At 40.9% G+C, this 26,515-nt stretch overlaps 2 long non-coding RNA genes across 2 annotated transcripts in view; both read left to right on the forward strand.

The window, feature by feature from the left end:
- LOC122774521 overlaps positions 1–26,515 on the forward strand; it is a 159,890-nt gene that overhangs the window by 67,108 nt on the left and 66,267 nt on the right. The window contains exon 3 of the long non-coding RNA XR_006360996.1: positions 2,202–2,338. This is a non-coding gene — a long non-coding RNA (uncharacterized LOC122774521). The remainder of the gene's footprint in view (positions 1–2,201; positions 2,339–26,515) is intronic.
- Positions 12,677–15,460, forward strand: LOC122774515. Its single transcript, XR_006360995.1, has 3 exons — positions 12,677–13,076; positions 13,267–14,537; positions 14,775–15,460. It is a non-coding gene; the product is annotated as an uncharacterized LOC122774515 (long non-coding RNA).

The raw sequence follows: 26,515 nt of genomic DNA on the forward strand, positions 1-26,515 counted from the left end.
CATTTCCAAGTCAAAGCTGACCCGGCGCGCCACCTCAGTTAACAGTTATCAATTGTTCTCCAGCGCTTCCATTGAGGCTGGTGGCGGGGCAAGCTGCGTCTCCCATCATGCAAAACACACGTGCACGTTTTGAGCACAGTTCAGGAGGCGAGTGGAGCAGCTTGACCGCCGTTTAAAACGCCATCAGTTCAGCGGGGGCTTTTGTGTAATCTCGCCTGCTCTCTTGATATAAAGGCTGTGGAGTTTTCAGGGCCATGTAATATATTGATGAATTAAGCATATTCCCTCTCTCTCTCTCTGTTTTCTCAATGTCTCTCTCTCGCTCTGAAGTGAGGGGCCCATCTTGTATTATTCTGTCTACCCATTATTATGTCAGTTTAGAGCTCTTACATGTGGAGCATATGCCTATTGAAAAGGTGGCACCATGCAAGGCAGGCACAGATGGAGTCACCCTCCCCGTCAATGGACAGACAATAGAAAATGGAAATCAAAGTTAAAGGGGTGCATCCAGCTCCATTTAGCCCACACAAAAGGTGCTTGTAGGAGGCAGGGTATGTGGAATGAGGGGAGGGGAGGGGAGGGAGCGACAGGGCTGGGGAACACGTCCCAAGACACAAGAGTCCATCCTCAGCTGGCCTCTCCATCACTGTGGTGATAGAGACATGCTGACCCAGCGCTAGACACCCCAACCCTCTCACTTTTAACTCCCTGTCGCCGGGTTGATGAACTGTGCTGAGCGATAATTGAATTCTTGTATTTGTTTTTAATGCCCGGGCCTTAAAGCACTGTTTCTCACCTAAAATTGCATCAAACACTTTACGGCGTTAAATAAAAATTTAACAATAAGACCCACAGCTGTCCCTTTTTTTCTTTCTATTTCCTTAAAGAGAAGTGCTGACTTGGTGCTAGGACGCCGTGGATGGGCTCATGAAAGAACACAGCGTGGCTTTTGCATTGATGGAAAACATTTACTTTGGAAGATATCTCACAGATAACATAATCATTTCATGTCACGGCTTAAATCTTAAATAAAGTCACATGAAGAGATTGATTTTTATTCTGCACTAAAACTTTAAACATTTGTTCACATTCCTATGCAAATAAATAAACAAACCAAATGAATCTTGTCCTCAATTTTTCATCTTAATGTACTGAGACAATCATGAGGGCAACACCTACACCTTTGTTTGTTTACCATACACAATATCCACGATGACCTAATGGTAAACAAAAGCCTTAATAGAGGAAGTGGAATAAACCTGAGGAGGAAGTGAGGAGATGTCCATCCTGTTATTGTGGTGGATGCTTGCTTTGAACGCAGCTCTGATGTGACCCATAAAACAGTGTGTGTTGGTTTAAGACGCAGTGATTTCCCTCTCATTAAAGATAAATGCACTGTACTCCATACACATGTAAGACACCTCTGTGTTTGATGGCACAGTTATTGTAATCCCTCTTAGGACATTTGAAAACACGTCCCCACGTTTTGCTCCGTTTAAAAACTCCATGATGCAAATATGGTGTCCGTCAAACTCGTTCCTCACACTTAAATTAATGCTTAATCTAGCAAATGACATATTCATGTAAATGACAACAAAAAAGGTCACTTTTACACTAACAGTGAGAAAATAACCACTGATTTGTTGTAAAAAATAACACTTATTCATTCAGGGTGCACAATTAATCACAAAATAGGTCAAATCTTGCAGTGATACAGAATTGAAAAATCTAATTCACATATTTAAATGTGTTGTTTGTTGACGCCAGATGCCAAAACGTGTCAAATGATCATGTTTTAGAATTTGTTAGTGAAAATGATAGTGTGGAAGCAAAATCGATCACTCGTCCCACATATGAATCATATCACAATTGCAATATCCGTCAACGTAATCACAATGTGATGTTTTTGACCATATTGCACAGCTCTATTATCTACTGTTAATGTACACAGAAGACGGCGTATTCAGTCGTGCATGAAAACATTTTAATTGCCTAATTGTGTCTCAGTACGGGACATAGGAGTTAACAGATGTGTATTCACAATTTAATCAAACACATCTGTATGCATGTTAGGAGTCACAGTCACTCTCCAAATGCTGTGATATAACTTTCATATTTCTCTCTTTTGTGATGTAATTCTACATCTGTTGTGCCTGAATGGCAACAATCATTCATTTGATCTTTTTTTTTGTTACAAGCAGTGTCGGTGACAGTTGGGTGCAGGCGTCTGGGGAGGCTGAATGATGGCAAAGCCCAAATGAACCTTGGTCTGACCTTTGACCACCTCCTCCCTGCAACATCACCAGCTGAGGGCTGCCACAGAGGATCTGCTTGTGTGGTATGCCACAGATACACACATCACATGTTCCCTCCCCCAACCTGTATTACAGAGGCATCTTTTTTTATTTGTTGGGAAAAGAAATAAATTGCCACTGAAAATGTACTCTTTTTACACACAAACAAAAAGTCTCCCACAAACTGTCCTGGAAGATCTTTTCAAAATGGAACACATATCATTGGCCCACATTTGTTTTATGTGCAAGCTTTTTAATAATTCATTTTTCGTACAGTTCTTTAATCTCCATTCAACTCGTATGCCCTTCTGTGGTCTTTCTGTGTGTGCATGTGCCCGTCAAAGGGGCCATGACGTGGCTGCTGATGCGTAATACCCCCTGACATAATTGTGCTGTCAATTCACAGTATCTCTAATGCATGAATAACTCATGATTGCAAGTGTGATGTCTGCAGTGTGTGTGCCTCAAATCTGTTGTTTGTTTCCACTCAACGTCTTTTTGAAAAATCTCCTTTGGAGCTGAATCTAACCGTAGCAATAAATTGGGGCTATTGACTACAGTCAATAAAATGCATATTAACTGTATACATACTGACATTTTACACCTGAAGGGTAAAATATAAATTACAAATGATTTTTACATTACTGCATTATTCTAAAGTAGGAATTACTGAAAATGTATTAAAATACATTTGAATATCAGGTGAAGCTGGCAACTACTTTGTGTTAGCTTGGAACTACACAAATACACCACATGGCTTTGTAGAATTGGTCATTGTACACTCTGTCTTACATTGTTAGGGCATGTTTTTTCCCTTCTCTCATTATACATTTCATAATGCTGCCAAAATTGTCTCTGTTGGGAACCTGAGCACAGACACATGGCTGATTTACTACACACAATGTACAAATGAGGCGCCATGTTCACTGTTCAGCTGAGCTGAAGCTTCCCGAACATGTGTCCTTCCTTCCCCTCCTTTACCCGAGCCAGTCTTTACTTCTCGACACAATATCCATCCAATTAAAGAAAAAAGAGTTCAAGGAAGCAACCGACCAGAGTACACTGAGTGACCTTAAAATTCTATATTGTTTTGCAGATGTATCTGTGTGAGTGCACTTGTGTCTTCTGCCTCATTGACCACCACAGACATGTGCAGAGCACAAAGGCCACTCCACTTTACCCTGTGTGGACAACATGAAGAATCAGCTTTGGCCGTTAAGCAGTCAGCATGCTATTAGTTTAATAGCCTGACAATGATTGCTCCAGAGTCTGGTATAAATTACAAAACATAATGAGACATTGCTTAGAAATTAGAAATATGAAGGGCCTCATTTCATGAAAGCCACAGATGTAGTCACCGGTAGTCAAGTACTTGCCTTGATGCCACTAACTGTCCAAGGGTGATATTTTCACAATTTTACATTTGATCCTCTTGCATTTAACAGGGATACAACATTTCAAAAACACTTACAATACAGATACAAACACAGAGACACATTGACCCAATATGCCACAACTATAATGGCAATCCCCCGCAATAATTGGCTAATTGATCCAGCCTGTAGTGAGTCCAGCCCACCTCCTCTCAATGACTTATCCAATCAATCCAAGCTGTCATCCGAAATGACATGTCCCATAACAAATTACGGCTAATGAAATAACCATCAGAATGTCATTACATGGGCGGTCCAAAGCATTATTGCCCAGCATGGCTCTATATGTGCCTGTGTGTGTGTGTGTGTGTGTGTGTGTGTGTGTGAGAACGAGAGAATGAGGCTGTGTGAGTGTTCATAAACAGGTGTGGTCACTCTATTATTGTTCCACATGCCACCTGACTCGTGGGGCTAACGGCTCTGTTGACACGGTTCTGTCAAATTTTCTAAAATGGTGGTGTTTTACAAGCTAAAATATATCAAAAAGATATTTTACACATATAACACCTTCATGGCCTTGAAATACCACGGCAATATTTGTTTTATAAACATGGCTCTGTGTCTTTTGGAAGCCGTACTTTGTTTGTTCTCATTACCATAACACGATTTTCGTTTAGCTTCCTCGTGTCTCGTGTACTATCGATATCTCTCCGAGAAAAAAAAGACGATGGCAGCCCACGCTCTCCACTTGAGTCCAACCCTTCTTGTTCCATTCTGTAGCCAAATCTATTGCTTTCCTCCTATATCCTTCCTCCTCCATGGCTTCCACCACCTATTCCACCATTCCAGAGCTGACAGCAGATGGTGTTTTAATAAAGTCCAGTAGGAATAGGACTGTGAGTAAACAATGCAGCACATGCCAACTTAGTAATTGCTGGGCACTATTACAACCCCCGTGTCTGGCAAAGAAGGGAAGGATGAGAGGCAGAGGAGATTACAAAAAAGAGAGGATGAGTCAGACACACAGTGAGAGGACAAATCATGAATAGAAAAAAATAAGAGAACAGGGAAATCAGTGGAGAAAAAAATCAAGAGATGCAGCGGAGGCGGGGGCATGATTGGGGCGGGCAGCATGCACACATATACACCTAGCAGCTGGAGTCAGAAAAGCACAGCTGGTGAAGGTGCAGGGAGGCCACAGGGAGGAGGGGGCTGAGGAGAGCTGGGACGGGCTGGTATAGGCTGTGGCGGGCTGGTATAGGCCAGGTCTATAGCCTCCAGGCTATGGGCTCCAAGCCCAGTCTCTGAGTCCCAGGCCCTGTTCTTTGGTCTTCAGTGCTGACACAAGGCCAATGTAGTCCCCTGTCAAAACCCCAGTCAATGGTCAGACACATTCTGGAGGAGGTGGACTCAAGCAAGACCAAAGTTAAAGATTCCGTTCCATGTAGCTTGTGTGTCTCTCCTTATATTAGCCCAGGGATGACACACAAAACAGTGTATGAGCCTCAAATTCAGAACATCAGCTGCCTGAACGTGTAATACATATTCACTCTTTACCTATGTGCAAGAATCCTACATGAATACCTACACACGCATACAGTATTATTTCATTCTTTATCAGTGAGCCTTCATTTCAGAGTGCCGTGATTGTGCAGAGAGTTTTCCCATGATGCACCACCATGAGCCAGAGACCATCCTCCTGCAAATCTGATTGGGACCTTATCTCACACACCTGTTCCCCTGTTTTGGCTCAGGTAATTTAAAAGAAGGTTATATATAAAGGGGTGTAACAAAGAAAGAAAAGACAAGTTCTGGTCCACACATAGTCTGCTGCACTGACTGCACATCCAGTATTGAGGTTTATGACGGAAAGCCGGTAGATTTGTTGTCTGTAAAGTCGCTAAATATGTAAAAATGACACAAAACACTTGGTTCACTGTCTTGGTTTCTGTTATTAATGTGTAAAACATCGTCTTCTGTTTTTTGGTGTAACGTTACAGAGCAACTTATAGTCCTGTCACATGTACGTCTTGCTAACCTAAGCAGAGTCCGCAGCTTTTTATGCTCCACACACAAACTAAACTGCACCGCTCTCACTCGACCATAGACACACGCATCATGGCCCTTACAGAAGCCACAGCACTCTTACAGCACGGGAGGAGCAGTCGTGGACTGTTTTTCTCAGGTGACCCTGATGACCCTCAGTCACACCTTGACTCAGGTGAAACCTCCCCCCACCTGAAACTGGGTTGGGGGAGACATTGTTTAACATGCTGCTCTAGGCAAGTATCCTACAGAGTTCCTGGATATTTTTTCCATCAATCAGTTAGAACTCATAAAGCAAGTCTATAGTTGCTGACAATGACCTGGATGACTGAGCCTTCACAGACGGAACACAAAACATGTTCTAATAGTATTGTTAGTATTTTCTCTCCATTTTTACTTTTGCGTTTTTCTGCCATTAGTGAAAGTGTGTTATTTCCTCTGTTCTTGATTTTGGAGAGGCTTTGCAAAGTTACTACACTGAAATGTTGGCTAAGAAGAGCTAAGCGCTTTCCTATTTCCCTCAGCTGTCAAAGAGGTTCAGCTGTGCAGTGTGTCAGAGAGACTTCACTTTTTATTTACACTGTCAAACATATTTGTTCATTAGGCCTTTATTTTTGTCTGTATCCAAATTGAGTACAGTAAAGTTTCTGCCTTTTATCCACATGGAAACAATGATTTGGGAGCAGTGAAATGGTAAAATGGGTTCCAGAGTGGGAACATCTCAATCTCGTTGTTCAACCTGAAACACCAAGAATAATACAGCATCATTTATCTTGATGTAGGTAAGTTTCAGATATGTTTGCTTTAACCAGCAGTGGTAACTGCTGAACTTATTACAGGGCAATAATACAATGATATTTCACTTTTACCTGGGTAGACCTTTGAAGCACCTGCCTCAGTGATATAGTTTTTGGCCCTTGTCAAAGGCAATTAGAGGGAATTGCTTTTATTTTAAGATGGGGTTAAATGACCAGTCTCCTTAACCTTGACGTTTTCTGTCGGCATGAATATTGAATGATTCTGAATCTTCTGTTCTCATGCTAATTGAAGCGGGGGGTGATATTACATATTTTTAATTAGGGGCTGTTGTATAGGGCTTAAGCTTTGAGTCTCATTAACTTAACCATGAGGACTCTATCAATTATTCACGTGGAGTTGCGGTGGTGATTTGAGGAAATTTCCATTTTGTGGAAAAGTTTTTTTCCCCCTGGAGTAATTATAGTGACGTACACCTCTTGGACCTCATCATTAATTCCAATCCTCATGATTGGAAAATAATACTTTTTTTTTTTGCATCAGCACAGGAGTATGAATGAACTTAAAAGACTGTGGATGCATTGACACCTTGAAGTGCTGACGGATAATGCTAGGCAAGGCAAGATTGTATGAAGTTAATCCATATGGAAGCTAACACAAACATAGTGCCGGAGGACATCACCCAAACGCAACATCAAACGGCCTCCTGACAGGTTTGCTGATGAGCACAAACAAGGCTTCGTGTCAAAACACAACTTCTCCCCTCTGACATCTTGAACTTCTGTCCAACCAAGTCTTCTCACATACTTTCAGGTCTTGAGAATTTGCCATTTCCCCCTCAAGGCAACTAAGCAGAAAGATGGAAAGAGTGAAAGATGAGAGAATGCAGCAACTCGGAGGGAGAGAGAGAAATATGAGCTGCATCTCCTCACCCACTCTTGCAAAGATGTCTTCACCATAAGGACAGTCCCCGTGGATCTGCCATTTTTATTTGAGCACCAAGTGCTCTACTATGTTGCACTCCAAACTTCTGTCAGTTATTACCTGAGACTTCTAACTTATATCCAGTTTGCCAGCAGGTTTGGGTTCACACCATTAATCTTGAGCAGGGAAGTGGGAGAGGAGATGGCAGAGGGGAGTTTGTGTTAGGTGGAGGAGGTGGAAAAGTGGGTCAGAGGACTCGGACCGAAGCGAAGGCAGCTGCCCCTTTAGCACCTTGGTATTCCTCCTCGATCCTCCACAACGTCCACGCGCCCTCTCAAAGGTGTGTGGGTGACAGTTGGTGAGGGACCTTTGAGAAGGCTGCTGATTGGCTCAGGCTTTACTGTGTCAACTAGATCCTGTATGAAAGAATGTATCTTCAACAGCACAGTCTCTCAGTTCACATCAGCTCATGAGGTTAAAACGGTCACAGTGAGACGTACTAAAATTACTGAGCATTTGTAGCCAGAACAGAAACACCCAGCTTTATTTATTTTGGGCACATGGTTGGCACCTTGATTGATATGGTAACTATGTCTTTGTCATCCGTATGTGTGTGGGAAATATTGTAGGAGCATTGATAAGTAGCATTTCTTGGTTGTAACACATGATAATATGAGTAAGTGTTGCCTTTCAGTCTAGCCATTCATCTCTGACCTCTGCCATCGACAAGGCATTGTTGTCCGAGAACTGCCGCACGCTACATATTTTCTGGACTATTCACTGCAAACCTCACAGACGGTTGTGTGTGTGTGTGTGTGTGTGTGTGTGTGAAGATCCCGGAAGATCAGCAATTTCTGAAATTCTTCGACCATCCCGTCTGACACCATCCACCATGCCACATTCAAAGACCATTAAATAATCTCTCTCTTTGAACTTCAGCGGGTCATCTTGACCATGTCTGCATGTCCCATGCTGATACTACACTTTCCCTTATTCTTCAGAATAAACTCGGTTCACACTTTCAATACAGAGGAGCTGCGTTTTCAACACCAGTGAGGCTGGGAAGAACATAACCATAGTTTTATTAAAATATTGCTTTTACACCCCATCTATCATGAGCACACTTTCATGGGTCGCCTTTTTAAAATTTAATTTAATTCTTTGACCTGTTTCGAGGGAAAGCGCTAACATGTGTGGGCTTTCAGTTAAATTGCACTTGTGACTTCATGGATCACGTTTTCAATTACTTCTGAACACTGCATGCGTGAGGGGGAGAGAGAGTAGATCATAAAGGCAGAATGCACCCACAACAATTTTATTTACTGGAAGTAGTGGTATGGAAAAGTGAGATTTAATGAACTATATGTTAAACAACGTGAAGGTAATGGAGTACAAGCGGAAGTCTCCGACAGACAATGAGTGGTAGTCGACTGACTGCACACTGTTTGTGGAGGCAAATCTGAACTCGAATGCCCGACAAGGATAACATTAAAGTTTGCGTATAGGGCTTGCAGTGAAATGTGTTGTATATTTACTGACGCTCACTACAAATATGATGAGATCATAACATGATAATGTTATCTGTCCTCGCCGTTCACGGTGTATGTTTTGCTTGACAGTGTTTTTCTTCAAGTTAGCATCTTTGACATGGCTGTAAACACTGCGCTGGCAACAAAATAGTAGGGCTGGTTTGTGTCTGTCCATGTTGTGACTCTAAGGAAAAAACAAATCTCTTAATCAAATCTAAATGTACACCAATCTACTTCTTTACAAATATTAACAGAAAAGACTGTAATATATAGTGGATTAGTGTCAGTGGGGGACTTGATGTCCCTGTAGAGTAAATATTGCATAGCAACAGTGCAGACTCTATTTGTACCAACATTTTTTAAGGATTTTCATAAGGATTAAGAGCTTTACCTTGGCTGTAGTTACCCTGTACTGTCATAACATAAATCTACCAACATTTCTTTATAGGGGTTTTAGATCAGAAATGGCTCAATTAGGGTTTTAGGTTTTAAACCTTTGCTATGGCTTTCCTGTCATCCCCTTTAAAGATCACCTTTAGGGCATTTTTTGTGTGATTAAATGCTGAACCTGTTACAGTTATTGAAATTACAAATGCTTAAGTAAATGTTGCACAGGCACAATGTTGCAAGCAGGAAGACAATGCATGCCAGCCTGTAACACTGTATTCATTTAACTGACCCCTACAGAAAACTTCCAGTTACCCGTTCAAACAAACAAAAACATACTTCAGATATTTCTTTTTTTGCCGTTGTGTAAGGATAAAGACAGGAAAAGGATTCCACCAATGAAGTCTCAAGACTGTCGTATAATTACAGGGCTCAATCATGGAGGTAAGCCGAAAAGCTAATATTGACTTACCACATAACCATTCAACTGGTTTATAGCACCTTCCACTGAAGAGGTGAAAATGTAGCCGCCTTTTTCCTGAGGGTGAACTGTCTTCACAGGCATTAAAGAAGAAAGACGTAGAAAAATCACTCAGTGATAGATATGAGAGTGCATCAAGATCCCTTCATGCCATGTCAACCACATCCTTGGGTGAAGAGGACATGAATTAAGCTGAGCATTTGTAATTTTAGTGTAGTTCTTTTCACTCATTAAAAGAGAAGAATACTCAGTAAGTGTGTGGCATCCTATGATTGTCAAATGCTTATCAGTTGTTTTTTTTCATTGATGCACTGACTGTTGTCACTGCCTACCCAAGCTACAGCACAAGCTCAGAGCCCCAAACATGTGGATGCAATTTCACTGGGATGCTTTGTTTTTCTCCTGCAAATCATATACAACGTCCAGCTTTGAGGTTAGAAAATAAAGAGCTGATCTGGGAAAGAGTTAAGCAAGAGAAGAAGAGAGACAAAATCTGAATCTAATAGTTGTGGAGCTACACACATTTCCTTTGATTATGAGGTATTAGTGTCATCCACAGGCCCATTGGCAAAAAATACTGGGCTGTTGACCACATTGGAACAAACACAAATGTCATTGTCTATTAATTCAATTACAATCATATTTGAATGGATCTTTCCCGCTCTGTCTTATCAGTCTTTCTCCCGGTAGTTTTGAATAAGTACTCTCAGGGGTTCGAAAATGGAAAAAACACACAACTGGATTGTATTTGTTGAACATGCGCTTAGAGGGAAAGGTTTTGTAGAAATGCTGATTGCATTAATACAATCCTTAAATGACAGTGCTGACATTGAAGATATGTGCTTGTATTTATTTGTTTATTTACTGTTTAAGAAGGTCAGTTCTCTGGTAAACCAATTGACTAAACAACTGTAACCAATCACTGCCTCAGTGTCAGGGCCCACTCCAATAATGTCTGAGTGAGTCGGGCTTTTTCCATATTCACAGTGCTGTTTTAATATAGTGTAGATAATATGTACTTTGACCTTAAAAACCCCACAACAGTTTTAAATTAGATTTCAGACCTCATTTTATTATTCATCTTATCTTGTGGCCAAGATTCAGCCCCATAACTAACTCAAGCCTCGTGAATGTTTCCAGCTTGTGTGAAATCACTGGGTTAATGTCAAGAGTCTAGGTTCCCATAGGATGGCATGGATGAAGAAAAGGAAGAGCCATTTTGTCCTTGGATTATGTGCAAAATGCACATGTCTTTAATTTCAAGAAAAATGTTTTCGCACAATATTTTGAATCATCATCTTCACGACTAACGTTGCAGTGGGGATAGTATGAAGGAAGACAGAACAGCTCAGGCCTACAGGAAGTGTCAAAGATGGTTCAAGGAGGCCATTTTTCACGCCGGACAAAATTGAAGACCATTGCCGGAGTCAAATAAATGTCATTCAGCCATGCTGACAAATTGTATGAGTAGTGGCATGCAGTGCCACAGAGGCATTGCTGAAGCACTGCAGCGTAGCCTCTGTGTAGCCTCCCTCTCCCTCACAACCTCCCAATTAATCAGGCTTATCTTCACCTCCATCACTGCTGTTAGTCACACAGGAAAATGCTTCCACTGGCGTGTGTGTGTGTGTAATTGTATGTAAGGACCAAAAAAAAGACATTTTGCCTCATCCTCACAACTTTAAAGGAGTTTTTCAAGCTTAAGACCTGGTTTTAGGGTTGGGGTTCGGCTATTGTTGAAGACACTCCTCATAAGTATCGTTGTATAAGTTAATAATTGTTGTATAAGGTATAATTGTTTTAACCCTTTAACAACTAATCCTCAAAATGTCAGTGCTTTTGCCCTTTTCTCCACAATAACTTCCAATATCTGGCAGTTATTTACAACAATTACAATTTACTGCGTGTAAAAATACTGTTTTAACAATTCGAAATGAAGATAAACAAAAAGGTTTATTTAGAAAACCACTGCAGTTGTACATGAACAACAGATTTTGAAATTTGAATGGTACAAAACATATTTACAATAACATTTTTTGTCTCTCAATGTGTAAACACAGGCCAAAAAATGGAAACTATGTACAGGCATTTTTCCAACTCTCCTCTTTGATGACAAAGACGCTGACTCGCAGGCTTCCTGCAACAGCGTGAGTAAAAGTACCACATATTGGTTTGGTTTTGACTTGCAACTTCTCAGCTTTCAGTAACTGTTGGATTTTTTTGGAATTGCCGAAATGCAAAGTGCGCTCGCGGAAACGTCTGCATTATAATAAATAAAATAAAAATGTTGGTTTTCATAAACTTTTCTATGTAGTTTAGACCTTGCTAGATGGAAGCCGCCATCTTGCTGCATTATTTTTCTACAGCCTCGTTGGACACACCAGCCAGAGTTTGCATTTCTGGTTATAAAGTGGAAGCTTAATATGGAAAAGAAGAACAACATCCTTTCTGGCATGCAAAGGCCAACATGGTAAATGTTGATTTTAATGTATTCTCTAAAACACAATATACTGTAAAACATATTGCATATCTATACAGTTACAGTAGTATCAGCTAGACAACTACATTTTAAAAGAGACCTTAATTGTTTTGACTTAAATGACCACCTGCCTTCACAAGACTCAAAATGTTGACAAACTGTTATACATTTTAATATTTGTGCAGTTAAAGCCTACAGTAAACTCACTGTAGGCTTGTAAGTGTTTGTACACAGAGGAGGACTATATTATACTCGCTGCTGTATCATGTCTGTGTTTTCATTTTCACTTGGTCACTCCTGCTGGAAAAGTTTGGAAAAGAAGTTAGTTTTTTACTGTTGTCTGTGTGGAATGTTTGAACATTAATCTTCTCCTCTCTGCTGTGCCTCTTTCTCGACCCGCAGCCCTCTCCTCAATTGCCAGTTTAATGCTGACAAAACCATTTTGTGCATCTCCAGCCTGTCTCCCGACACAGTGGAGCTCATCACTGAGTTTGCATACGTTGTTTTTGATCCTGTGACGGAAGACAATATAAAGGAGTTAACGCTAGTAGCCACTACGCTCAAGGTAATGGGTATCATAATAGTCTTCTTGGACCTCCTCTGTGAGAAGTTCTGTCCAAAGAACTGCGTAGGCATCTGGCGGTTCACAAAAGTCTGCATCTATTCTGAGCTGCAGTGCAGGATATGGTGCTTACTTCATTTATCACTTTGCAGAGTCATTTAAAAAGACTTCAGCACGAAGACGGAGTGCACTGTGTTTGAAACCATCCTTCGTTGGATTACCCACAAACCTGAAGAGCGACAAAGGTACAACAGCTTTCTGTCACTTTATGTCTGTTTACTGTGCATATTCAGCATTGAGCAGATGGTGTCATCCTGACTGCTGCAGCCTAAGGCTTTGTTTGGTTCATCTGGGAAAGTGACATGGACTCTTGACTGCAGAGTAAATACTACAGCCCCTTAAGTTAACACATTCTGTCCTCTTGTCTTTGTGTAGTTCCAGATGGCCTTGACAAGCGTTCCGTACGACATTCATGTGAAGACCAATGAGCTGGTGGAGATCAACGCTGAGTGCAGGCCAATGATCAGTGATGCCACCCAAATTGTACAGCATGAGACAAAAAGTCCTTTCATGTGTTTTCTGCTACCCTCTCGCTCATCCTCGTTTACACAGTGCCATCACAGTGCCAAGAGTTTGGAGGAATTGAGGCTTATGATGCCTCTGGTGACCACTAGGTTTTGTCTGACTTTTAACATTAGTCGGAGAATAATTTGTTTTTTTAATGTCAATTAAAAACGTTAGTCCGACTACATACCTGGATAATGCCATTAATAGTCCATAGTTCATAGAGACATAAGCTTAGTCAGACTGGAGTCAGACTTGAGTCGGACTTGACTTTCTGTGCATCCAGCAAAATTTCCTTCCCGTCTTTGACCCAGAAGTAGAAGGAGACAACGTATAGACATGGCAACCACAAGAGCCATGCTTGATCTAATTTTTATTGCAATTATTATGAACAGCAGACACGAAACATACAGAACCACAGCACAAGTCAGACTATGGCCTCGGTTAAACTGCATGTTAACTTCCTGGATGTCACTGTGGCAAAGCATGTGCATCATCCTCAGGCCAATAACAGCATTGCTTTCCTTGGTGGATACATCTACGACGATGCTAGCATTGACTTTGAAGGTGTGTGTGTGTGTGTGTGTGTGTGTGTGTAAACATAGATTAGATCTGAGCACATACACCTGACGTCAAACTGTCCACGGGTGTAAGAGCAGGTTCGTCTATGTCAGCGAAGCTACTAATGGCTAATTGAAGACAGATGCCAGCTGCACAACATTGCATGATGAGGTTTGTGAAACGAGAGATTTAGAAATAATAATAACCATAGTATGATCTTTGGCAGTTGTGTAGGCATGCAATTGGAATAGACTGTATGCAGAGATATGAGTGAACGTGACATAATCAGATGGGTCAATATGAATATGTATGAATAAACTATTTATTATATTGCATACATGATGCATAGTAATTCATATTTGTGTAAAATCTACTTTATATGGGTTAATCCAGGAGAAACAGTCATCAGTGTATTTCATTGTCTATCCTTTTCTCTTTAGATTTGCATCTGTGGTGGTTGAGTGATTCTCACTCAATCCTAGACTGGTGACCCAGAGACCAAGCGATGGACACTGATCGCCCCCATGAGCACAAGACATCGTGGGCTTGCAGTCGTAGCACAAGAATGCTATTTCTATGCAGTATGTACTTAAAACACTGCTGACACCCACACACAAAGAGTCAAGGCCAGCAGTTGTTTAAAGCTTGCTAGACTGACTTAGTGGTCAGTGACGTCCACACTGACCTTACATTTATATTGTAACTATTGTATATATTATACCTGTACATATTTTATCTGTTAATCTAACTGATAAAGATGTTTGTGTTGATATGTAATCGTACAAATGTTACCCCCAACATATTTGTCTCTACCACAGGTTAGGGACCATAAAGAAAATGGCTGTGTGGGCAGAGCTGAGGTCTCCACCCCTCAGGACAACACCTGGAACTTTGTGTCCTCTATGACCAGACAGTGCAGTCACTTCAGCCTCAAAGTGATCAATGAGCAGATTTATGTTGTTGGTGGCCACACCTGCTCACTAGACATCAGTTCAGGCAAGTGCTACGATGGTACAAATGATCAGTGGTTTTTGACCTGTAACATGAAGAACCACAAACCCAACTTGAGGTGCTGTGTGACGTTAATGTCCCTTTTGACTTGTCATTTATATATATTAAGTACAGTTGAATAGACTGTCTAATATCCACAGGCAACAGTTTTTCTCTGTTGCTTTGGGACATTTCTTAAATTATTCTTAACACAATGAATTACATGTTTACGACTACTCCATGTTTAAATCAGTCTCAGCTCCATCTATCCAGCCTGACTGATTTAGCATTTCTCTACCACTTTGCTAACAGTACACATCTGACATGGTGTCACTCATGGCGCAATTTACTAAAACATTGTGTTATATTGTGAAATGTAACTAAAATTTGCCTATTGTATTCTCACAAACTCACAAAGCAGCACACGTGCAATGTCCAGGGTATGCATTATTGTCACATTTACATTTAAGTTTAAAGTTGATTAGATGAAGAATTTGAGGTCAATTGCAATACAATAGGAAAATGTAAAATAAAAATAATTTTCAAGTTTAATTAATTAAGTTCTAATTCATGTTTTATTACTTTGAATTTCTGTGATTAAAGTTACTGTATAAAATAATAATAATTAGAACTCTCTCTGTGTAGGTTTTTTTTTCAAAACAAGCTCATTCAAAAGTGTATATGTGGGAGAATGAAATGTGTTTGACATTAGAACTCAATCAGGTAACAGAAACAAGACCAAGTATTTCAGTATGTCTAATGGAAGAACTGTTGTATTGACGATTTCTGTCACAGCACACAATAATATCCAACAAGCCAAGTCAATTTCTCCGCTGAATCTCCTTGTCTACACAACATCGTCTGTGTGATTAGAAGGTGACAGCTCACGCATACAGTACACACACGTACGCAACCTTATCACACATATACACATGGTCTCCTTCTTGACCCCATTGTACAGTATATACCCATAAACAGCCTGGCAGACATGCAGTGTGAATATGCATTCAGTGTCATACTAATTTTCATTGTTGTGATAAAAATAAACAGGTCGGGGGAGCTAAACCTAAATGCTCGAGGGTCAAGCTGCACTCTACTGACAACAGGGGTGGGGGTGCTCAGACTGAATTACCTTGATTCAGCACGACAGCCTCATATCACTGTCACCAGCCTGTTTGGAAGGGTTCGATGGGGCAGTAACGCTAAGTTGGGAAATAAGCTGACTGCGATGGATGTGTGTTGACAGTATGCTGTATTCAAGGGCATCACAATGTAATGAGCGTGAGGTGATTGTCACATGAACAAAAAATCAACCAAGACATTATCTCACTCCCACAAATTGCCCTTACATCTTAAAATACTCAGGTTATGTTGTTTAGGGACATATCCTCCATTAGTGTGTCTCAAGCTTCATCTTCCTATTGCAAACGTTTAGGTGTGTTATCCTTTTCTCTACAGGTGAGTTGCCACCAATGAGCACTAGGTGGTGCCTGAACACAGTCCACACACGCACACGTGCACGCCAACACACACACACATTTCTTTCTTGATACACAATCATCAACTGAGTGTTCTGTTCACTCTTAGACAATAACAAAGCACCCTTACACATAAGCTCACACACACACCCCACTTCTCTACGTCACTCATCAGGCCTCAGCTGCACATGTCTAATACACATCTAATTATCAGTCTTAGGAAGTAGTTGCTCATTGTTTCAGGGACAGGCCAGCTGTGACACAATACCTGTGAAAGCATCCTCCCATTATATAGATTTTTCTTAAGCATCTGAGGAAAAAGATGAGCCGAATGTTGTGGTAAAGTCAGTGTTCTGCTGTTTCAAAAAGAGCATTATCATATATGTATATAAAATACACATATCCCTTCGCAGCAGTTTGTGTGGGAACTTGTCTCACTCCACTGACAGGATTTAAGACTGTTGATCAGTCACAGGGATGTTCGACGTTCTTGCTGCTGCTATCAGCTGAAAGAACATCTATTGAAACCAGGTAAATCAGGAAAACAATATTTTAGAAATACGTCTCTCTACTTCATAGGATATATGTTATTTTAAATCAGCTGTAGGGCTTTCCAGATCATAGCAAGCTTTTGCCCATCCTTGTCAGGTTCTGTTTATATACATACATACAATGGTGAAGTCAAGACATGGAAATTAGGGACTGATGATCCTGTGTTTGTGATGTAGTAAATGTTTACTGAGTCAATAGTGTGATTTATCATCGATACATGTTACAGTCCAGCATTATAATTTACTTGTCCACAGTTTGTGGAGCATAACATCAGCAAAACTGAACATAATATCAATTTAGTGAAATAAACAAGTCTGTATGTGTGTGTCTGTGTGTGTGTGTGTGTGTGTGTGTGTGTGTGTGTGATAATGCCTGTAGCAACAGCATGATTGGACCAATGGGGGTGACTGTTTGAGTCCCTGTGTGGCCTTTTTTCTCATGCTAACCAGCCAGTGTTAAGTGTTGTGTGTTGTCTGATCCAGGGGCTATACAGGGACAATGTGTGTATGTGCATGCATATTTGCCGTCATCTTCCTGTCTTGCATGTAGCGGGAAGGCGTGCGATGCGTATCTGCAGTTGCGTGCTCCATGTGCGTCTCTGAGCCCTTCGTGTGCTCGTCGGTGGGTCTATAGGGCAGCTGTGTGAGCATTCCTGTTGACGTTAAGCAGCTAAATAGTACCAGCTTGCTGGGCTCTTAACCTCCCCTCTCAGAGAGAAGAACTAATGAAATCCTGAAAGGCTTCCTGACTCCCTCATCTGGCTTTGTTTAGGCCCTGCTTCCCTTCCCTTTGCTTGAGGAAAACCATTAGCCCATTGAGAAGACAGTCACACAGGTCCTGGAAGACAGGCCAACACTGTCGAAAACAAAACAAAACAAAACAAAACAGAACAAAAAGGAAAAAAAAAAAACTGTAGTGGTGCTTGGAAGATCTCAGTGTGGCTTAGCGAATGCTTACACCTCCTATCTTTTTGGCAGCAGGAATTTTTGGGGCCTTGAATAGTTTAAACTAAACCTTTGTTTTTCACCCTATATAAAGCCTCTCTGAGCATTGTCAGACGTACTATTTAAAGCTCCAGTTTGTGACTGTTTATGATATTATTCTGCCTCTGTATTGTCTTTGTGAACTGAAATTGATTATTTGTGTGCTGCTTCTTAATCTGTCAAACACTACTATCAGACATAACTGGTGGAGCATTCAGTGTGTACCGCAGCAGCACAGGGGCAGATGGGGGCAAGAAGCATTTATGCTGTCAATGTTCTGAACAAACAGATTTTTTTGAGCGCTACTATTCACTTCTGAAAGACTCTGAATTGTCTAATTTTTACTAGCGCAGTGTTGCTATTGCCTCCATCTGCCTTGGTTTAAAACAAATAACTGTGTGCAGGAAATGGACTAATTTGACAATGCTATTATTATAGAATGCAACAGACATTTGTTTGTTTTTAAAGTTAAGATAGAAGAACATTCAAATAGTAATCGATGATTGTGATGATTGCAAAATTGTGGATCTACTGCAGTTGTTACTAGGCCAGTTAACTAGTTAGTGTTGTGCAGAAAGACCATGTGAATCTTAATCTGAAATCAGATCATTACCTTTTTATTTTACTTTATTACATAACAAAAGAACTGTGTAAACTAAAGAAAACACTTAGGCCTTAAGGCTGCTCAGTTTTCCCACAATGTCAAAACACTTAACCTGTAATATCTATTGACTTCTCATTTAGCCCATAACCTAAATACTCAGAAAACGTAATGGAAATCCATCCTTTACTTTTGGTTTTATGTTGCTCATAGTCAAATAGACAAAGATGGCCAAACACGTACTCTCCTTGGTAGAGGTAATTCCTAAAGAAAGGATGTGCATCATCAATTAACTTGGGAAAAGCATCATGTATAAGACCACATAAGCATTTTATTTTTTTTACAGTGATATTAGTGTGAGATTATTCTAAGCGTTTAGAATCAACAACGTATAGCACATGGATGACAGGGAAGTGAACAAATAGAGAGCTATGGGCAGAGATAGATGGATGGAAGCAATAAATTTAACTAAAGCGATCAGATGCACTTGCTGAGGAAAGACTTCTTCATCCGTGTCCTCTTCGCACACATGTAATAGCACTTCATTTTGTAGTTTATAGTTTGTGTATATTCAATAGAAGAAAATTATTTTTACACGGTTATGCCGTCTACTGAGAGACAGGCAAGTGGAGATGGAAGGGGGGCACACATGGCAAATAAAAAACTGTGGCAGTTAAAATTGAATTTGTATTCACTAGGAAGTGGGTTAACCCAGTTAAAAGTCAGGGAATCCAATAGCACAGGCTGATATGTGGTGTCGAGACAATCTCCTTTGGGGAGCTAAGGCGCTTGGCTCATATGCTGCCTATTCGGGCTCGTAGCATGCTTTCAGGTAATAATAATACATCATTTTGCTTAACAGCATATTTATGTAAGCACTCAGCGAGAGGAGTGCCTCAGTGTTGTTCTTTGAAATCACCTCCTTCAGATATGTGCCACTCGCTGTTGTTTTGTTTTCTCTTATCAGTTTTGCGAAGATGGAAAATTCTATTATGGAGTGTATTTGGTTTGTCACAGTCAAATGCCTTCACTTCAGGTGGGGGAGCAGACATCTCTCTCTCTCTCTCTCTCTCTCTGTCTTCCGAGTGAGTGTGTTGTTTATGGTTTATGTGCGTGTGTGCCTTTTCCACCACCCACAGTTCTTCTCTTGCTCAAGAGGAGAGGCATGTTTTATGTAAAAAAAACAAAAAATGAAGTGGGAAATGACAAATCTGTCAGTCTTTGTTATTGGAATATATTGACTGCCCTGGTCCATTGACTTTTTATTAGTGGAGTTAGCACAACTGTCAGCAAACTGGGAGAAATTGTTGCAGCGTTTGAAACATTTGAAGCTGATAATTTTTGTGTTCCATGAATGCGATGTTTTCAGTTTTTTATTTTTTTTTATTTGTGTGTGTCAGCAGCAAGCATGATTTTGCTTTGTGTCTATGTGGAGTTGTGTGTAGGTGCAGCTGTAAGCAGTGATGGTAATGGGTACAAAGAAAATGAGGAGGAAGAGGATAAACTGGAGACGGGGAGAGACCGAGAGAGAAGGAGGAGTATTTTCAAGGAGTCTAAAGCAGAGCGAGTTTGAGACAGCCAGACAGAGAGGTGGTTTCGGTCTACAAAGAACACACAGTTCTAGCCGCTAGCAGTCTGTCAGTGGTGGTCCCCTCATCCAGTCTGCTGCAGCATCTGCCAGTGCGGCACCAGGCTGAGCAAAACCCAGATCCTTTCACGGCCCCATCTCAAGACCAGAGCCTCATCAACTGTCTTCTCCACCAGATCCAGCTGTCTTCAGCTCTTCCTGCCCCATACCTCTTCACACCAAGCCACATTTAAGCCTGAATCATGACCCTCGGGCCTGCATCTCTTATTACCATGCCGTCTTTGCCTCGGCTTCCCCCCGCTCCATCGAAACATATTTTTCTGCAACAAGTCCAGCCTGATCCCCTCAAGACTGACAAACCACAGGTCCTCCCTTCCCATCCATATGCTCATTAAATGTATTTTACTTTGATACAGGGCAATATAAATGATCGATCAATAGATCTAAGTGGCTCAGTGTCAAATGATCTCCGGGGGTGTGTGCAAGACTTTCAAAGACAAAGTTTTAAAACATTACTTTGAGGTAGATGGATCTGTCGTGTCAGTGTATTCGCTGTAATTTATAACTCGGACATCGATATCTATTTGTGGGTTTGTGTTGTTGGCATTTTATCAGTCACACACCTTAGTTATTCTAAGCTACTGTCTCAGTTGTCAGTAGACCATAAAATGTTGAGAATGATTAACTTTTCAGTTAATTAATAACAAATGATTTCACCTTGCAGGCACTTGGATGTTCGTTCATCCAGTTTTTGACCTAAAGACAGCTTCATTACTCTTCTCCAACACCCTGTCTAAAATAATCCAGCTTTAGTTTGCTGATTTGCAGACAACATCAGTGGAGTGCCAGTGTAATGATGACAAAAACAAGAAACCTCTTTTTATTTTCATTCCTGTTTTTCATCGTTCAGTACTCTGCTTTCCAAGGCCTACCAAAAAATCCATAACCTTTAACCTTAGGCCCCACTTGTTCCTCTTCCCTGCATCACACTCTCAGTTGTTCCTCCCCGTCCTCACCCCCCATTCATTGGCGTCACCCTGCCACAACCATTCTCCTCCAGTCTTATTCCCATTTAAAGCCCTTTCTCTTTCCCTGCTGGGGCTGGAGAGGGGCCGAAGCCACAGCATCTCCCCACCCGTTAGCCAGGAGCCAGAGATCCCAGCCAGAGATGCCATCTGATACAAGTCTATCATAATGAAGGTCCAGCATGGGGCTAAATGAGTTTCCACCTCAGCCGCGTGAGGGGCTAATGACAAAACAGCCTCCCTGTGCTCCTTGGCCTGCCGCTAGCTTTAATCAGGGCATATGGCACTTGCCTAAACTGCTTGGCTATGAGGAACAGAGAGGAAAGGAGAGAAAGTAGAGAAAGGTCTGCGGAGATGAAGAAAAAGAGAAGAAAGGACATATGCAATTGTATAGAAATTTGCTGTTTGAAATGTTGCACTTAAAAATACAAAAAGCCCTGTGCTGGTTTTACATTTTTGTAATACTTATTTAGGACCTTGTATTTATTTCAGGCCACATAGGCAGGCCTGTGTGGGTGCCTGATATGGAGAGGAAATCACTAATAGCTTTCATAGATTTATATTAATTTGCAGGATTTAATGTGCCTTAAATGGCAGATGATCAACAAGGGAAAACAAAAGTGCATTAGTGCCCCAGTGGCATAAAAAGAGTGTGGAATGGGGTGGGAGCTTAACAAATAGGCTACTCCATTTTCATAGCCCACTTTGTGGCTCCCCAACTTATCCAAATTAGCTTAAAGGATTGATAATTCTTCACTAATATAAAACTGTTACGGAGCTTCTAAACTGTGACTTGCTCTTTCTTAGGTTTTGACAAACACTAAATAGAGAGCTTGGTTGTGGAAATTAAATTGAAATCGCATAACAAGGCTTCCTTTTAATTTGATTAATTCTTTGTTGTTGTTTTAGATCCCTTGTGAAGACACCCATGCCTCTTTGAGGTTATTTGTTCCACTGTCTAATGACAATTTTCTCGCACAATAACAGCAGTTAAAGAGCTGCCTCAGAGCAAGTTTTTTTTCTTCCCAGAAATCACAGACAAGGCTAAGCCAAAGGGGGACTAATAAACCTCACCCTTAATTCCACTGCAGGGCTACTGCTATGACTGCTCACACTATAACTCTTAATAACACGTACAACTACAGTCCTAATTGTATAGAGATTGATGTTCATATTTTCATTTAGCCCATTTGGTCCTGTTGGGGGAGTTCGAGGCTACAGTCATTTTTGAAATAGGTGTAAGAGACTATATTGAACCAAGTGACTGATGACCTCTCAGTTTCCAATATCAAGGCCATTAGAGTTACACAAAATTTAACAGATGTACGGGAGCTGATGGCGTCTATCTTTGATCATTTTCAATAATGGCTTTCACAAAGCAAGTCATTTTACCTCAGTGACCAAGAAAGATTAGTCATCCTCTCATTTTAAAAATAAGAGTTTCTCAAAATAATCTGTGTGCTGGTTCCGGTGTAAGCTGGTGTCGCAGTGTAGCAGGCTGTACTCAGCGTGAAGAAAATGAACCTCTGAAACCCATGCTGACAGTTTTGGTCCCTACTGTTCCTGATTTCAACAGCACCATAACCAGTCTTGGCAACCAACGAGACCCCAGTACGAATTAGCCCGTCATCAGCAGGGAGCAGAGATTGCTTGGGAAATCATGGAGGAAGGATCAGTTTATCCAGTCCAATGCCTTCATTGGCCGCTCCTTGAAATCATACTGAATATAAACTTAATATCTCATTCACACAATCCTTACTCATTCCAAACAACCGTTGCCGAGGTTTTCCCTCAGAGCTGGGTGATCGCTTGCAGCTGGGGTGCTTTGAGAACATTTTAATATTATGCAGAAGATTAGAGCAAACTAACTACATTATTCTCCAATTACACTCATTTCATCCAACTGATGTCTTTATATCCTTCCCCTTTCCTCGATTAGCCTAATGTGAAAATGGAAGGGGGGGGATGCGCTTAGGACTGTACCGATTGTTCCTTGGCTACCTATTATTTCAGAGCACCATTAAAAGAGAGCGTCTTGTATAGTAACTGTAAATAAAACGATTAGGGGCAGATCCAGCTGGGTGTTGGGGATGATTTCATTTCAGGGATCTGCTTATCAACATTCTTGGAAGGTTTGGAAGGATTGCAAGGGCCTGCCACAGAAGAAATGTTACCTTCCCCCCACATCCCACAATGGCTTACAGTCTATTGAAGAAGCCGCATTACAGTAGCAAATCTCACACTTGCTTTGCAGCGTTGTGAGGAAATAAAAAAATCAATTACATTCCCACACACATTCATGCCTTCTGCAACAAAACAAGTTCAAATGGCTTGCGTCTGTCGTGCCAGTAAGCTTACTTAATATATCGCCATGCAGGCCCAAATGACTGGAAAGTCCATGTGACAATTGTCTGTCAGTGTTGCAGATCTGCATGTGCGACTGTTATAATGCTGTCTGTCTATCTGAAGAAGAGACAAAGCATCCTCAACTGAATGAACTGACTTTTAAGAAGGACACTTTTTGAATTGTGGGTGTTCTTTACTATGCAAACATTACAAACAACACAGAAGAGAGCCCAAATCTGGAGAACTCCTCCAGTTCTGATATCATAGGTCTTCACTTGCAATGTATTCAACAAGTCTATAAGCCTTATTTAGCATGTAGTATCCTTTTTGACTTTTGGTCATCCATGGAAAAATTGATATATAGCATTAATCATGAGCCAAGAGCTCATCTTAGTCAGTTGAAACAAAGTTTCCTTCAGTATGGGTAGAGTTTAAAACAAATCTGACAATGTGGATAGTAATTGTGGATTTTAAGGAATATAACATGTCATGAAAACCAGAAATGTTTAGGATAAGTGGTTCAAAACTGGCCACAACACGCACTGTTGTTCTTAAAAATGCTCAAGGCTTTTCCCTGGATAACAGAGTATACATGTTCATCTTTGTGTTTATTTTTTTGGACGAGAAAGTAGTTTTCTTTTTCCTTTTCATATCAAAACCTTGATTTGTCTTTGTTTTCACTTGGGTGACTCCCGTAGCTAAAATGAAATGTTGAATAAACAAGTGATGGCTCATACAACAGGCACATTAATGTCATACACCTGCAGTAAAAGACTGGACCTTTTGCCTCTATCTTCTTAACTGTATTTAAATTTATTACACAAAAAAAGGAGACGCTAAGGTGTGTCATGATATACCCCGTCTCTCAAACATTTGAACTACTGCACATTAAAAGACTATGTATAATTTGTGTAAAATATTACAAACTGCATGCTATATTAGTATTATTATTATTGTTGTTATTATTGTTATCGTTATTATTATTATTACAACAACAACAACAACATATATTATTACATCATCTTGTGTTGTGTTCCATATTAACCATTTCTGTGACATTCCATTGAAACCCCTTTGGGCAATGTTGAGGCACACTTGTAATGTTTGTTTTTCGTCTCTTTCGCCCTTTCAATCTCTCTCTCTCTCTCTCTCTCTCTCTCTCTCTCCCTCCCTCTCCCTCTCTTAGTTTCTTGGATTGACTTCCCTTTTGTCCTGATAGCAGAGACACATAGTGTTGATTTCACTTGTGTGGCGGCTGTTTCATAGCTTGCAGTGTGCATGTCTATGGTGGCATTCCTCAGTTCCATTCAGCACACAGAATCCCCTCGGGCCGGGCATATCCCATCATACTCTGCTTTTCCAGCATCCCAAGGATGGACCAGGAAAACATTTGATCTCTTCCCCAAAACACACCAGTGTGGCTGCACATGCAAGCAAATGCATGGACACACACTCATGCAAACACAATGGCACACACGTTTACATGCACACATTCACACACACACACAAGCGCATACGTTGACCACAAACCACCGTCTCCACACTCAATCCTTGCTGCTGTTTCACATTGCAGTAAATTCAGTTAAGAAGCTCTGTGGGGAAGGAAAATAAGAGCTACAGTTACCACTTCTGGAATGGTTTGACCTGAGCTGTGTTATCATGTACTGGTGCCATTGTCTGATGAAATGCTTAAATGTGACAGATGCACAAAGCCTTTTGGTCTATTAGGACTGGTGATTTATTACAGAATATTTTCCCACCTGGGGGGTGGGGGGTGGGGGGCTGGGAGGTTGTGTTAATGTCATAAAAAACTATTTTATAATGACCATCCATGAACATAAAATGATCCTAAAACTCAGAAGAAAGAACGACACCAAATGTGGTATAGGTCTTTTAGGGCCTTCTTTTGATTTGGTGTCCTTTTCAGTGCAGTTCAGTTTAATGTGGTTAACAATCGGTGGAAAATGATGGTCTCTTTAGGCTTGACGGATTACTTTGTTTACAGCGAGTAAAACTACTCGTACGTCTACCACCATAATTCCAATTGGAACTAAAGCAAAAGCTGATGCAATGCTTTGACCTTTTGTGAATGAATTTAATCAAACTTGAGCACTCCAGGTAATTACGCTGTAAACCTGTTTTGACAGAACCTATCTGAACGGAATTACTAACCGTTTGTCAGAGTAAAAAGATGCAGTTTGGACACGGCGTCTCTGTGATACAATCTTAGGGTCCTCTGTAAGAGCAGAATGCAAAAGTCATTAAATGTGTTTGTAAAATGGCCTGACTGAGTGTCTGTGAGGCTGAAGAGGTTTTCTTAGTCTTTCTGCATCTGTCATTATGGAGAAAGGAGGGAGGAAAGATCATGGTGATAAAACTCAGTGAGGGAGAACACAGAGGAGGAGAAAAAAAATGATGGGAATGTTAAATGGACATCGGTCCGTCCTCCAGTGGAGCTGTTATTATTAGGGGCTCACAGCCAGATCTCTGAATTTACGCGTTTTACAACCATGTGACTTCCTACAGAGCCCATGTAGTGGAACCAGAATCACTGTTACCACATACAGAGCACGAAGCGCCTCAGTGGAGTAGCTTTAACGCAGAAACCCTGCCTTCATTTTGCATGACCTGGTGCCTGAGGGACAGACACCAGGTCTGACCGCAAACAGCATTTATCCCCAGACAGTGCATGTGTATTTAACTGACCAGTGACATGTAGTATGTATTTAGACCTGCCCAGGTACATTTATTGTTATCATTGTATATATTTGGGTTCTCCTGTTTCCTTCCACAGTCCAAAGACATGCAGATTTGGGGATTATGTAAATTGGACCCTCTAAATTGACCTAATGTGAGTGGTTGTTTGTCTCTATGTGGCCCTGCGATGGCCTGCCTTTCACCATATGTCGGCACCCTCCCGCAGCCCTTATGTGGAGGATGAAGCGGTATAAGATGGATGGAAAAAATATACCTATAAACACAATTATTTTACTTGA

The sequence above is a fragment of the Solea senegalensis genome, linkage group LG1 (assembly GCF_019176455.1).
Source record: "Solea senegalensis isolate Sse05_10M linkage group LG1, IFAPA_SoseM_1, whole genome shotgun sequence".
Taxonomy (NCBI): domain Eukaryota; kingdom Metazoa; phylum Chordata; class Actinopteri; order Pleuronectiformes; family Soleidae; genus Solea; species Solea senegalensis.